Genomic DNA, 14,382 nt, shown 5'->3' with positions numbered 1-14,382 from the left:
GATTTTTTTATCGTGTTATGGTGGTGTTATGAATATGTTTCCTTGTATTTATTTATTTTTTTCTGTTGTACTTTATCAAAGGGATGTGCTTATGTATATTATTTTATTTTGTTGTATTATTATTGATATTTTCATAAATTATTTGTAATTTTTATACTATATTGACGGCTCTATCCCATTTTTTGTCACTTTAGCATATTTTGTCTTTATGTTGCTCACCCTTAATTACATGGAGTTTGATTTACATAGAGCGTTGTTTGATGTGTTCGAGTATTTGGTTTTGCCAGTTGTTTATAGACTTTTTTTTTTTATTTTTCTTGGAGTTCAGCATTTTTTGTTATTATGTATTTAATTTAAGCCTAATCAGATTGTAAAAAAGAAAAAGTTAATAAAAACCCATAAAATTACAAAAATAACCTATTATTTGACATTAAACACAATTTTGTTCATTTAAGTTGATATACATACAATGATCATGTTAAATATATGAACAAAAAGGTTAAGTTTGGTTACGCATGTAAATTTGAAGAGTAAAATAGTTATTATTACCTGAAATGGTCGTCATCTTGAAAAATGGCCGCCATTTTATATTTCAAGTGGCTAACTGGAGTTCCCATGTCTATGTGGTGCTTATACAATAAAATGAACGATTTCTTCCATAATATGCCCGGCAATTATTGATGGACTTAGTCTTTTGCAGTAAACATTTAGGTTCAGTCTAAGATTACGGCCTTTTTTGGAATCGATCGAAATGTCCAAACGTATGTATTTAGTTTCATTTTCTGTATAAAGATAATAAATGGAGTTTTATACTAATTGCCTAAATTTTGAGTTAACATTAAGATACTCTTACTATACTATACATCTATAACTTTGTCAAAAATAAATAGAATTGGATGAAACATTGACAGAAAATTATCATGATTCAGTGTTAACATTTCACGCACAATTTTGAAATAATTTGATTTCATTTTAATGAATCAGTATTTTATTGATAGACAGATTTTCTTGTCTGCATTTAACATTTACATATAATGTATGGTTACATTTTTAAGACATCAATAAGTTTTTAAAACCTTCTTAGAAAGTAAAGAAGCTTGGACAGAAGCTTCTTCAGAAAAAACATATACATCAGACGAGATAAGTTGGAATTTGTTTTATTCTATATTTACTGATAAAAGGACATTCATTTTGGTTAGTTACCATCAGACTTGTACACTGACAGCCCCAATAGCAGTAAATACATAGGGTATAATTGTTTTCACTATGTAACACAATGCAACTTTTTGATAGAAAGCTTTCAAACAAATTGTTACAATTTTTTGTCATTGTGAAAAATTGACCATAATGTACCCTTGATTTGATTTGATAATTCTTGCATCAGTTTTGGACATTGAAAACCTGGAAACTATGTCTTGATTTCAATAAAAAGTTTTCTGTTCAGTATGTGTAACAATGAATTTCTTATTATGATAAATATTTAGTTTATTGTAGTTTTCCATCATGTTTTGGTCACACTAACTTTAATAATAGTACGAATGTTCATTATAAGGTTAACTATATAACTGCAAAAATGGTTATTAATTTGAGTTGTCTACATTCCTCTTCTTAAAGGAGTACACGATTAAACTTGTTATTGTAAAACAGAACATGATCGCATGCCAGATAACGCGCACGTACATCGATTGATAAAATTCAATCATTTTATATAAAACAATTATAAAAGTAAATACAGGAATATATTAACTTTCATTTTCAAGGAATTGGTCTTATAATACTAAGGAAGAAAAAAAAGACGTAAGCAGTATCCTTTAACTTCACTTTCTACTATTTTTTTCAACATTTGGTGACTTTGTTGAACTCATCTATCCCATCGAACTCGAGATACAAGATACACCAGATACAGTGAAAAATGTATCATATTTTTACTTAAATCTATAAATTGACAATGGGGTCGGTTGAAAACTAAACTTTATGACAAAAGAGATGATTTCAGCTTCCCAATTGTGAACTTTCCATTTCTCAATAGCAACATTCCAGCAGCGACTGCATACGGAGTATATATGTCCCAGTTCATACGATATGCCAGGGCTTGTATTTCTTATCATGATTTCCTTGATGTCGTGTTGCTGCTCACAAGGAAGCTATAAAATCAAGAGTTCCAAATGGTGAAGTTGAAATCGTCCCTTTGTAAATCTTTTGGAAAATATCACGAGTTGTTTGACAGTTATACAATATATGTTGCACAGATGACGACGGATACGTTCCAATTATCGTTACTTCAATCCCGTGCCCTTTATACCAGAATGTGACCTACCAAATAAGCCTGATCACCGGACTTGTACTTGCATAAGCCACACGAAGGGTGCCACATCTGCTCATCCTTCCGTAGCACCTACTATATCCACCAGTTTTTTGGTAGGGTTCGTGTTACACAGTCTTTAGTTTTCTATGTTGTGTGTTGTGGACTGTTGTTTGTCTGTTGGCTTTTTTTTCTTTTTTGGCCATAGCGTTGTCAGTTTATTTTCGACTTATGATTTTGAGTGTCCCTTTTGTTTCTCTCGCATCTCTTTTATAAGTAGATTTCTGCCGAGTACTTGATTCACAGCATTTTCTAAAACATTGTTCATCAAGTAATTTTTATTTTATGTAAATTTACTTACTAGTGTCAAAGCTGAGAAAGATGTTCAATTTCTGACAAAGATTTTCAAGAACTGGACTTAACTGTATAAATGCAACAAACAGAAATTGGAAACTAACCGCCTTTTATGTGTCAATTAAACATGAAAAATTGTTATTATTAAAGGCCCTTGAGTCCTGCATACAAAAGACGTCTACTTCTTTATATGGTAAGATGACGAAATAAATTGACAAAAAAAAAACTGGAATTAATTATTAAGAGGCAGTTAGGGTTCTTCGTGTTTTGAACATATTTGACAGCAATGATACTAACTGAAATGAAACAAAAAAGACACCCATAAGTCAGGTGCCTTCGAAGCTTTTCTAGATCTGCCTCCATCAAGAACACTCAAACTTTAACATTTGAAAGACAAGTTTTCGTAAATACACTGCAATTTTTACACATTTAAAAGCCAATTGTTTTTTCAGATTTTCTAACATAAAGTTCATCTCAAGGGAGTTAAAAACTATAGAAACATCTACAATTAGAATAGGTTGAAATTTCTCAGAGTAAAATTTACATTTTGTATATGCCTTCTTTTAAAACCTATGTTTCTATTTATAATGTAGTCTTCGTTGGTAATACTAATTTTAATCTTTTGGCAGGTGCATACACTAATTATTTCACATCATAATTGGACAAGGACATCATAATTGGACAAGGCTATGACGTAGTTATTTAGACAAATAGAATGTGTTTTTTAAACATAACTTAGATGTCTCTTTCTTTTGATGAATTTGACAATTCCCTTGTTTCATAATAAAAATTAAAAACTGATACAATGAATTATTTTATTTCTTCTCAAAAGTGTTTGTTAAATTCCATATCAAGTCTGTCAAAATGTACAGTTTTATTTTATTTCATTTTGAATACTGCTTTTATGCATTCGTGTACTGTGATACATTACTTTCATATTCACTTAATATTTGGCATTCTTTAATCTCTTTTTGATTGTTTGAAGTATTTTCAATATTTAGATTCGAGAGGAATACAAATATTTGTAAAAGCTTACTTCAGAGTTAAATATTTTCTCCTGCCCAGTTACTATATTTGTATTGTTTGAATCCTATTCATAATAAAATGTTGTTATTACACAAATAAGTGATTGTATGAATTTCGTTATTTTTTTCTTTACGATTATTTTCTGAAACATATACTGATTTTTTTTTTAATTTTACAGTTTTAAAATGTGCAATCATGAGCTTTAATTTTAAGATTGTCTCCTAGAGTATCAAATGATTTTGTTTCAATTGCTCCAAATTTAAAATAGTTGATGAGATTGTGTATTTTTCTTATTATTTTCATCATTTAAGACAGACCATACTGGTCAGTATAATGAATACAAGTTGGTCTTATGTCGCAGCAGTAGCATGTATATTAAACTTCATTACCAACAAGAAAGAAGTCAGTTCGTGTTGTTTCCGTTTTATTTATTTTTACACCAAGTGAAATAGCTTAAATTAATGCTTCCTGTCATGTATCTGTTTATTTGAGAGTTTAAATAAATGATCGTAATCCGCAAATTGGTTTGTCATATTTCTTTTTTTTTTAATTGTTTTATTTGTAGTATATGTTACAGATAAGATATCGTTGAAGTCTACTCCTTTTATTATTGTCCTAGACTTTGTTTGTCAATAAGGGTTTAAACTGATTTAAAATAATTTCACAACCTATTATTGTTTTATGAATTAGCATTGACAATTGTCGGTATGCTTTCGTCTATTTCTAAATCTATCAATCCGAGCCTCCCTTCCATGTATTGATAGTTTTTAAAAATGTAATACTCTAACCTACGTGTTAGTCATATGGCTACCCCTCGAACATTGCTCTGACTATTTCTAAAAATATGTATCCTCTAAAATATTTTTAATAATTTCGACTAAATTGATAGTAAAATGTGTTTCCTGTAGTTTTGTTGCTTACTCCATTCAATCGCATTTTGTTTCTGTTTTTTAAATTTGCTTTAGACCTTTACAATTGATTGTACACATATGAAGTTTTAAGGCTGACGTGAATGTTAAAGATAAGATTGCATTTGGGTTGTTTCCCGCTTTGTTCATTTTTCTACAGCAGTCTGTATTGAGTTCGTGTTTTTGCCAGCAGTAAAGTACTGTCGTTCTAGGTAAAACAAATATCATATGATGTGTAATATTTTAGAACATGTCAGTTTATGTAATTTCGAGTAATTATGTCAGAGTGCTCTTGATTAATTTTTATTAGGTCTGGGCATGTTGAACAATGTTAATATTGTTTTTCGTATGATATTATCTCATTACATTGTAATTTATTGTCAGCTTCATCACTAGAATTGTTACAATAATACCTTGTGTTTTCGAGTGGGTATACTCGATATATTGTGACCTCAACTCAAGGGACATTTTTAAAGTCAAACAAATTTCCAATTGTCCTGCATTCTACAGTGTTTGCCATGGAAAATAAAATTTGTCACTAATCACTAATATTTATTAAGTTTTAAGTGACATACATTAAATGGACACTTATCAATGTCGTTCCTTCGAAGCGCTTTTCTAGATGTAACTCCATCAGGAACACAAAAATCTTTACATTTCAAAGACAGGTTTTTGTAAATACGCTGCAACCTTAAGAGATACTTCATTAAAGAGTATCCAAACACACAATAGAAAAGCTAAATTTTTCTAGTTTGACATGCGCATATGATGCAGTACATTTGGTTAGTGGTATTGCAGGTACCGACACATGATTAGTATTTGTTAAGTGTGATTTATCTTCCACTGACCCTAGTCTGTTTATTGAGATCAATACCGGCGTCAATTATCAACCTGGTGACTTCTGTATTCTCGTTGTGTGCAGCAAGGTGAAGTGCAGTGTTGCCAAACTGGATAGAAAAACAAAATTAAGTTTAAGATAATATGAAATAAAACAGGAAGCAATTCGTGTCATTTGAGGAAGTAATACAGCAAAGACTGGCACTAAGCGTAAAGTCAAACCGGTACCCGATATCAGATTTCAATAAGAAATTGTCAACTGTACATCGTGCATGGTGCATGGATGTATTTTGACTTGATGAAGATACCTAAAAAAGCAATCCATTTCATAAAGTGCATTAACAATCAAATTAGAAAAAAAAACCGAATATATACCATACCTGCAATCTGATATCGGATTCCGGTTTGACTTCACGCTTAGCATGCTTAGTACGATTTTAAATATCCCTTTAGTAAAAAACATAACTAAAAAATGAATGGATGAGACAACAGAAATGCAATATTATATTTTAACAAGAAAACACAATTTTCGGACAATTCTATAGATAAAAAAATCACGGAAGAATTCTATCATAGTTTTGGAAGCCCACAACCAAGAGGTGTTTCTATTTACATTAACAAAAAATTAAACATGATATTATAGGCAAGTATGTAAATCAAGACGGACGAATTGTTTTAATCAACACAGAAATCAATAAAAATATATTAACTTTTGCAAATCTTTACGCCCCAAACACATTTTAAGATAGAAATATATTCTTTAAAAAAGCATTAAGCGTCATTGAAAAATATAGTGTTGGTATAATTATTAAAGGGGGTGATATTAATGAAACGCTTAATATAAAGGATAGAAAAAGTAATAGAAAATATCAACAAACAATAAAAAATGAGACAAATGGGACGAACACTTTGATAAAAGAAATAAAACTTATCGAACTCTGGAGAGCAATAAATCCAAATAAAACACAATATACCGAAAGAAGAAAAATAATGAAGTAGCTAGTAGAATTGATTTTTTTCTAGTTAGTCAAGATGTGAGACCAAGGGTACTCCACACTGATATACGATCCGCTACAATTCAATATACAGACCACTTAGACGTTTCATTTGAAATTAATCATTGTCAAGGGAAGAAAAGAAAGGGATATTTAAAATTAAACAATAGTACTCTTAAAGACGAATCATACAAAATGAAAATAAATACTTTAATAGATAAATATGAAAAATTCAGCCAATCATAGAAGAGACGAAATTGAAAAATTAGAACAAGAACTAAAACTTTTGAATGAAATTCATGATAACAACCTTGATGAAAAGAAAAATAATTTGCCGAACATAATAGATTCAATAAAGAAAACCGAAGTAATGCTACAAACTCTATATTCCGATAAAATAAAAGGGCACACATAAGATCAAGTGTTAAATGGATAGAAGAGGGTGAAAACAATACAAAATACTTTTGGGATTAGAGAAATCTAGACAGACAAGAAAAAATATTACTGCTATTAGGGACAGCCAAGGGAAATAACCGAAGATCAAGGTAAAATATTAAAAACTGGGAGGAATTATTAAGTAAATGTATATAAGTCAACTATGCCAGAATTAAGAGAAATGGAAAATGATATTGAAAATAAACTACAAACTAACTAAACACGAAGGTAATGAAATTGAAGGAAAGCTGACAATCCGAGGTGGAGACTCTTGATTTGATTGGCAATTATCTTTTTTGTTTATTTTTCAGAGCATGGCATGATAGAATTATATCGATTCTAATAGGAAAATTAAGAACTTTTGTATTTCGAAGCGGACTTATAAGACACGTTTGAACGGCAGCTATTTACAAGCGTCTCCAACACACATGTCCATTTTAAGTTATTTCGTAGTTCAAAATACAACTGACGTTGTAATGACAATAATGACGTCAATCACATGCAGCCCACGTTTTACTGGAACTAGAATATGGCTTTGTTTCGAATTGATGATCAACTATCAAGCATTTATAATAGTGACCATAAGAGAAATCCATTTATCATGATGTCCTCACAAGGAATCTGTTGCATCGAAGTGGTATAAGTAAATTCATCAATTCGAAAGTTGTACGGACGCCATCATGGTTTTGTCATATTGGACTACGGATATATTCACTTATCACGTAACAGATATTCAGTCCACACTTTTTTTATTATGAAAATTGCAAAAGCGACCAGTTATCGGACTTTACTTGCATGAGCAAAATGATTGGTACAACATGTGGATCAATAAATTGTTATCTATACGGATAATCTTCTTTTGAGTGTTTCGTTTTATTTTATGTCAATTGTATTTCTGTTTTATTTGGATTTTGAGTTTTGATTTCCCATTGGTATCGTTTGTCTTTATTGTTATCCTGTATAATTTTGTTCGACAGTCCTGAAGGAATTTGTACAATTAGCTGTTGAAATATCCTATCGAATAACGCAGATCAAACTTACATTAGCAAACACAATCTTACTTATATTGTTGCATGGATCTTAAAATTAAGTTATGTACAAAAGGACAAATTAACCCCTATTCTACCTAATGAAACGTACATAATCTATTTTACATACATATGCCATCATTATCCTTTCTATATTTTGTGTGTGGAGGAAACGTAGTAAGAACAGTACGAATAAACAGACTTAGGATATACATATATATTTGAAATTCCTGATGGGAAATTCGTCGTTACATCAACATTTGATAACATTTTGAAATATATTATAAATATTGGTAACACTTTGATTCTATTTGTGGTTTCTTTAAATAAAAAAAAAAAATAAAAGAAGTAGCATGAATTATCAGACTACAATTTGTAATGCTACTGTGTATTATAACATATGTGAATGAAGCAAACGCTGGGTTTGCATTGACCTACACTCTACAATGTTTGCCACGGAAATGTTCATATTATGATTTTAATTCAGTGTTGGTATGTTATAATTCATATGTTCATCTTACCTTGTTCTGAAAGTTGATCTCAATTCCATTATCAATAAGCAAATGGACAATTTCCGTATATCCTGTGCTTGCAGCACTATGTAGTGCAGTCGAACCATCCTTGATAGAAAAACAGTTACGTATTAAAAAACGGGCATCAGTGGAAGTGATGTATATAAGTGTTCTGCAAAGTCACGCATTGCACGAGAAGTCTTATGGTAGTGCGCAATGATATGTTTTTATTGGTATGTAATGTTTAGCGTTTGTCAAACAAGTGAGAGGTTTAGCTAGCTATAAAACCAGGTTTAATCCACCATTTTCTACATAAGGAAATGCCTGTACCAATCAGGAATATTCGTAAGATTATTAAGCTTTTGATTTTGCCTTTTTATAAAGGACTTTCCGTTTTGAATTTCTTTCGGAGATCTTGTTATTTGACTTTTTGCTATTACTTTTACGGAACAATCCCCATCTCATGATTTTCTTGATAAAGGGTAACTGCTCGCAAAGAAGCGATCACATCGAAGTGGTTCAACTGAAGTCATCAATTTGAAAGTTGTACGGATGTAATTATGTGTTGGTTGAACGTTATTGAATATCTATGTCACATAATATACAGTTATGTTCCGCTTGTCATAATAACAATATTTTCTATCGATTTTGACTTTACCAAAAGAGATTTCGTACCAGATTTCATATATGAAAAAAATATAAGTAGCAGGCTATCAGTCAAGCGCAGAAACTGGTACAAATGTGCTAACGGGGTTAATGTAACTCCAATACACTGGAACTAACACAAGAAAGAAGAAAAAAAGGAAAAAAAATGCATCAAATACGTTGCAGTGTATAGAAATCGAATAAGGAACAATTACGTAACAAGGTTTCAGTCAAGCGCCAAAAAAGGGGTAACACATACTAAAAGGGTAATTTCACCTCTACGAACCACAAACTAACACCAGAGACTGAAAAAAGAAAAGAAAAGATACCATCAAAAAGAAACAAAATAGTATAAAAAGCGAATGAAGAACAGGTTATCAGTCGAGAGCAAACACAGGAACATACGCTCTTAAAGGGTTATTTCACCTTAACTATCCACGAATTTACTCAAAAGACTAGAAACGTATACAAATCAAAAAAGGAACAAATAAGTAGCGAATAAGTAGCATGGTACCAGTCCAGCTCGGAAACGGGAACACACGCGTTTAAAGGGTAATTTTGCCTCTACGAACCACGAACTCACACCAGAGACAAAAAAAAGAAAAACAAATATTAAAAAGATGCAACATATAAAAAGCGAATCAGGAACGATTAAATAACAGAATGTCAGTAGAGAACAAAAACGGGTACATACGCGCAAATATGGTTATTTAATCTGTACCATCCAAGAACTAACACAAGACACAAGAAAAGAAAAGAAAACATTAAACAGGTGCAACGGATACAAATCGAATAAGGAACAAATATGTAGCGGAACAAAAACAGGGCATCGGTCCATCGCGAAAAACAGGTACATACATACACGCTTGTAGTGTAGTTTCATTTTTACCAATCAAGAATTAAAAGCAGAGACTAGAAAATAAAACATAAGAAAGGTGCAACGTATAAAAATCGAATAAGGAACAAGTAAGTTGCGCATAAGTAACAGGTTATATGTCCAGCGCCGAAAATTGTACATATGTGTTAACGGGGTTCATGTAACTCCAATTAACTAGAACTAACACCAGCGAAAAGAACAAAAAAACCTTAAAAAGCTTCAACGTATAAAAAGCGATTAATGAACGAATAAGTAACGAATAAGAAACAAGGTTACAGTTCAGCGCAAACACGACAACATACGCACGTAAAAGGTAATTTCACCTCTACGAACCACGAACTACCATCAAAGACAAACAAAATATGTGAAAAGAAAGCATTAAAAAGATGCAACGTATACAAAGCGAATAAGGAACGAATAAGTAACATGGTATCAGTTGAGCGCGGAAACGGGTACATACGCGCCAATAAAGAAATTTCACCACTAAGAAACAAGAATATTCACCAGATACAAGAAAGTAAAAGAGAATAATGCATTAAAAATTTCAACGTATACACATCAAATAAGGAACGAATACGTAGCGAATAAGTAATAGGGTATTAGTCGAGCGCAGAAACTGATACATACACGCTACTAGGGTAATTTCACCACAACGAACCAAAAACTAACACCGGATAAAAGAAAGTAAAAGAGAAGACATAATGTGAAGATGACGTAAGGATATAACTAGTTTTTTTTAATCATAATCTATCTGATATCTGTAAAAACTTGAATTATAACTACGATTTCTAAAAAACTTAAAACATAAGACACGTGAAGTATGACGAAGTCTGTTGAATACCACAGTGAAACTTAAACATTGCAAAATGTATGGCAACACTTTTGAATAAAGAATATATTATACATATACTATACGGAATCATCAAGAACCTTCAAAATAAAGAGTTTACACATTCTTATGTGAGATATATATAACACATGACATATAAATCTATGGGAGTGTGGATTAATCAGTACAGAGATTAATACAATTACACAAATAAAATTATAGATTGCCTAACAATGTTATTTTAACACACTATTTAGTATGTAAATATTAGAATGTTTAAAATATTTACAAAACAATAAAAATAAACGCAATATTTCGCTAAACAGACTAGCTTTATCAAGCGTGCATCTATCCAGGTGAAATCGGATGTCCATGATAAGAAACATTTGCAGCTCAATGTACATGTTGCACTTGAATTTAGCTGCCTTGTATATAATACATAATGTGGATGAAGTTCAAGATTATATACAAAATTTATGGTTTAAGTTTGCAACGTCCATTGGCCAATATTACAGGATAAAAAAGACGATGCTGTGTATCAAATTATTCTTCATCTTTCCTGTATCTCTTCTCGTCTTTTTCGTTAAGACCATCCGGTTCTAAAGTGTGGAGCTGGTGGATCCAAAAGTTTTATCTTCTCCTTCTCGCCGTGGTGTCCCACTCGGTGTTGACTTCTATGATTTGGAAAGTAACATTATCAAAAGGATGTTTCTTTGAGCGAAGATATCTTGTGAGCGGACAGTTTTTGTTGGTTTTGTACCATGGACGATGGTTATTGAGCCGAATATTGAATGTATCCATTGTTTCTCCCACATACTGAATGCCACAAGTGTAACATGTTAATATATAAATTGAGTTCTCCGTTTTACAGTTGGAATTTGAGTAGATGGTATACTTTTGTTTAGTGACGGAGCTGATGAAAGAACTGCTTGTATTGGCAGCTTTACAACATAAGCAATTCCTTCGACCACATTGTTTGTAGCAACCAGGAGGTGGAGTAGGCTGCTTTGCTAATACAGATGTCACTAATTTGTCACGGATGTTTTTAGGTCTTCTGATGGCCATGACTGGTGGTGAGGAAAATACTTTTTTTTAGATTTGAGTCATTTTCTATAATTTTCCAATGCTCCTGAACAATGGATGACACATTTTTAAAATCAGGATGGTAAGTGAGTACAAGAGGTGTTCTGTTGACTTCTTTATTCTTATCCTTTGTACTCTAGAAATTCTTGGCGACTAGTTTTGTTTGCTCTTTCGAAAGCTGTATCAATGATGATTTTATTGTATCATCGAACAACTAGACGTTTTGCTTATTTTCAGTAGAGCATATTCTCTTGATTCGCAATGCCTGGCTGAATGGGATACCACGGGAGCAGTGTTTAGGATGGCAACTTTTAGGAGAAAGGAATTGATGTTTGTCCGTTTTTTTTGGTATGAAGATCCGTTATAATGGTTCCGTTCTGGATGTAACTCGTAGTATCAAGGAATTTTATTTTCTCCATAGATGTTTTGTATGTAAATTTAATTGAATGGTGGAAAGAGTTACAGTGTTCTAGAAATTCATTAAGATGGTCTTGCGAATTTGTCCATTTAAAATCAATATCGTCAATGAATCGAAACCATGATACATGTAATGGCTGGTATTGAGCACTATCCAAGAGGCGTTTTTCAAGTCGGCCCATAAATATGTTGGCATATGACGGGGCCATTTTTGTGCCCATACTAGTGCCGTCTATCTGGAGATAGTGTTTGTCAATGAAAGAGAAGTTGTTGTTCTCCAGCACTAGTTTCAGAAGTGTAACAAGGCACTCAGTTGGATGATTTTTATCACTACGAGTGTTCCATGCCTCTTCACACGCTGCTATTCCTTCGTCTTGTGGAATGTTGGTATATAAAGAAGACACGTCCATGGATGCGAGTATAGTATTGTTTGGTAGAGGATTGAGGCTTTCCATTTTCCTTAGATAATCAGTCGTATCCTGAATGTAAGAGGGTAGTTCTTTAACATGAGGTCTTAAGTGATGGTCTACAAATTCGGATATCTTTTCAGTTGGGTGACTATTCGCTGAAACAATTGGTCGACCAGGATTGCCCGTTTTGTGTATTTTAGGCAACATATAGGATCTTCCAGCCTTTGTTTTGTTCTCAAGAGGTCGAAGATAATTAAAGTAGTCATTATCGATATGTTTTTGGTCGTACATCTCTTGAAGGATGGTGTTGATCTTTCGAATGGTATTTAGTGTTGGATCTGTGGTTAATTGTTTATACAAAATGGAGTTTGACAGCTGGCGATTACCCTCTGCTATGTAATCTGTTTTATTCATGACAACCACAGCGCTCCCTTTGTCATCAGGTTTTATTACAATATCCTCTTGTTCTTTTAACGCTTTCAAAGCGATGCTTTCTGACTTAGATAAATTATAATTTCTTTAATTTGTTATACAGGACTTTATTTCAGACCTCACGTAGTTAAACGACTCCAAGTTATCGTTTTTACTTTTTGGTGGTTTCCATGAACTGTTTTTCCTAAATTTTGGGATGGGCATGACTTCTTCATTGGTTTCAGTATCTGAATCAGTTAATCCGGCTTCTTTAAGGTGTTTGTTGCCCCTATTGTAGAAAAAATCTTTCAAGCGTAAACGTCTAGCGAATTGGTCTAAGCCTCGTCTAGCTGGAAGTTATTAACATTTGATGGGGTAGGACAGAAGTTTGAACCTTTACTTAAAAGAGATTCTTCAGCACGTGTCAGTTCTTTAGATCAATATATAGATATAGGAAGATGTGGTATGAGTGCCAATGAGACAACTCTCCATCCAAGTTACAATTTATGAAAGTAAACCATTATAGGTCAAGGTACGGTCTTCAACACGGAGCATTGGCTCACACCGAACAGCAAGCTATAAAGGGCCCAAAAAAATTACTAGTGTGAAACCAATCATACGTATTTGACTAACAGGTCGAACAACTGATGTTCTTAAACCCTGCTGACTACCATTGGCGATTGCCAAATAAATTGATCACCATATCTAACAAAATGGATCTTAATATTAATTTAATACCAAACAGAAAACAATAAACTTGTGGAAAAGATGGTATACCACAAACATGAGGTGCAAAAATTTGTACACCATATCCGGATTTCGACAATTAATGTCTCGTCAGTGATGTTAGGGATCGAAACGGTATTTGGAAGGCCATATTATTTACCTCAATTTAGGAAAGACTCTTGAATTTTAAAGAGTCGAAATAGGATGAACGGATCATATAAACCCGAAGGAAAATATAATAAAAGCCCAAACGAAAAAATATATAAAAGTCTAAATTGAAAACAACGTTCAAACCTATGATTGCGTTGGATAATAACCGCAATTTGTTTACGTATGCATGTAAAACAAATTTCATGGGAGAGGGGTCTAAATACAGCAAGAACAACAATTTCTTATAGACAAAAAAAAGTGAAAAAAGTCTAGTTTAACAAAACGCATTTGATTAACAGGTCGAACAACTGATGTTCTTAAACCCTGCTGACTGCCATTGGCGATTGCCAAATAAATTGATCACCAGATCTAACAAAATGGATCTTAATATTAATTTAATACCACAGAGAAAACAATAAACTTGTGGAAAAGATGGT

This window comes from Mytilus californianus, unplaced genomic scaffold, assembly GCF_021869535.1.
Source record: "Mytilus californianus isolate M0D057914Y unplaced genomic scaffold, xbMytCali1.0.p SCAF_10, whole genome shotgun sequence".
Lineage (NCBI taxonomy): Eukaryota > Metazoa > Mollusca > Bivalvia > Mytilida > Mytilidae > Mytilus > Mytilus californianus.
This window is presented reverse-complemented; position numbering follows the sequence as displayed.